Here is a 2444-nt window from a genome sequence, read left to right on the forward strand (position 1 = left end):
CTAACACTTGTATTGTGAATGTATCGTGTGTGGCAACACAGAAGTTACCTTACATCCTAAAGTGTGTACTTACAAGGGTGTTTAAGTGCCTTTCTTGGGAGGTGGGGGTGGGGGCGGGCATTCCACTGCTATGTAGAGCAGCTATGATCAATTTTTCAGAAACGATGGAACCACAACCAATTCTGGGATTGTACTGTTCACTGGTGTCAATGTCTCCCAAAGGTTTGACTGAGGAAATGGCTTGGCTGAGAATGGGGCCACAAGAAGAGCGATCCAGGTCCGGGGTGTCCTGCTACTAAGTGAGCCCCAAACCTTCCTATTTCCAGCTGCCAGACTGGACGAAAGTTTGTTTCACTTACATCCAAAAGCGTCTTAGTAGGTAGAATTTTCCAAGGAAAATACGAGGATTCTTCGCAAGTCAGGCATGGGTTTTGCGGTCAATGGGATCGCGTGATGCTCATTCTTTCTTTTAGTCTTGCCCACAATCCTGTCAAAATTAGACAGACTACCTCAGCATAGGGCTTAGCAAGGATCAACAAAAGCAAATTCAGAGGCTCACCACGTCTCATTGTTCATTCACTTGGTTTCTTCACACACATTCAAATCTGGATCCACATGGTGGGAAGATCAGCTGAGAATGAATCAATGAATGACAGACATAGATGTGGAAGCAAATGTTTCAGAGCACAAAGGAAATTAGAGAGAGAGCTAGAGAGAGAGAGTGAGCATCAATAACAGAACAGCAAGGCAAGAAATGACAAGAGCCATGTTACAAAGCCCAGGAAAACTATAAGACCCTAAGGGACTTAAGCAGGAAACAACTAACAGTTAAACCATGGATCAAAAGTTTTGTAAATGAACAAAAGCTCAACTGAAAATATTTGGTATTCATAACAAACGTCTCTTAAAGAGGTGCTATGCATCTATCTCTGGGAGAGGAAGTCAGTTGTTGTTTTTTAATATGAAAAGGTAAAATACAGTATGAAAAATACATACCTTAGACCAAGATTTTAAAAATCTGCCCCTCCCTGCATTTTTACTTTTCCCAAACCTTCCATCGTGAACTGGGTGGAGCTCCGCAGAGCAGAGCAGTTGTCCCCTCCTTCGACTCACCTGCAACCTGCTTTACACCATGGTGTAAATCCCACACCACCGTGCCACCTGGTCTGTCTCCTGTGCCCTGGCCTCCATCCCACTTTCCCCCTTTGCCCTCTGAAAATGATGAGCAGGTAAATACTGTCCCCCACCCCGCCCCCATCTTAGTGGTTGATCATTCTAGGGTGCACCTAGCTTCCTAGTGCCACAGCTTCATTTATATAGCTGTCTATTATACACCTGTCTGAAAACTGAGCCATGGGGTTTAACTCACCCCCACACCAAAAAGGTGACCAAGAATCATAATCCTGGGGCTTCGACCAATCTGTGTTCAACTAGCAAACCTGCTCTTTCCAATGTCCCTGAGCACCACTCCACACCCCGTCCTACTCCATCCAGAGCTCTGAAATCGGCCTTCAGATCGGCCTGCAAAGGTAGCTGCTTCTGACCACGTGGTCCATCAGTCCATCAGCCCACCAGACCAACCACCTATATACATTCAAACTGATCCCTCCCTTTGGACAGAGACCAACAATTGCACCCCAGATGGTCATTCATGAGTCTCAAGACCCTCATTACTACTTACCAAAACAGGAAGTAGCACATTTATCTTTTATATCAAGATACTTTAAAGCTTTGGTTTCAGATGAATACATTTCGGTACAAATTGATGACTCCATAAGTGTCTCCCATTGATTGACTGAATTATGAACTTGAAACAGGAAACATTCAAGTGGCAATGCAGCAAGCCAAACAAGGAAACCGCTCAGGCTCCAAGGGAGGAGTTGAAGTGTCCCAGGCCGACAATCTGGTAGACCGTGACGCCAGGACAAGAAGAGGAACGAGCTTTGAGAGACACGTCGTTGTCTAAGGTTGCTCAATCCCTTCAGCCTGTAGTTCAAACGCCCTTTCTGACTTGTGGCAAAGGCTGCAGCCAGAAGCATCATGGTTATTGCTAGACATCTCATTCCTCAACACTCATCACTAACCAAGTGATGGATTTTGAAACAGCCAGGGACTAAGCGTGTGTGGGAGGCGGAATGCTGAGCTATACCCCCAGATTCTGAACTCTGGTATATATGGTACCACATTCCGTATAATCCCCTCCCTTTGAACTTGGATGGGGCTGAGAATAGAACGGCTATAATTAGGTAAGGAGATTTTGCAGATGAACTAAAACCCCGAACAGTTGACTGAATTAGACAGAAAGGAGATGATTCTAGGTAAGCTGAAATCCCCCTCCCCGCCTTTAGGAGTGTATTTGTTACACATTGGCCTGCAATCCGCATGGTCGGCAGTGGCAGTTTGAACCCACCAGTAGCTGAGAGAGAGAGAAGAGAAAGAGAGAC

At 45.6% G+C, this 2444-nt stretch overlaps 1 pseudogene; it reads left to right on the plus strand.

The window, feature by feature from the left end:
• Window positions 1-1834: 1834 nt before the first annotated feature.
• LOC101661523 overlaps window positions 1835-2444 on the plus strand; it is a 4874-nt pseudogene continuing 4264 nt past the window's right edge.

The sequence above is a fragment of the Echinops telfairi genome, unplaced genomic scaffold (assembly GCF_000313985.2).
Source record: "Echinops telfairi isolate 266 unplaced genomic scaffold, ASM31398v2 ScPeMD7_4225;HRSCAF=4972, whole genome shotgun sequence".
Classification (NCBI taxonomy): Eukaryota; Metazoa; Chordata; class Mammalia; order Afrosoricida; family Tenrecidae; genus Echinops; species Echinops telfairi.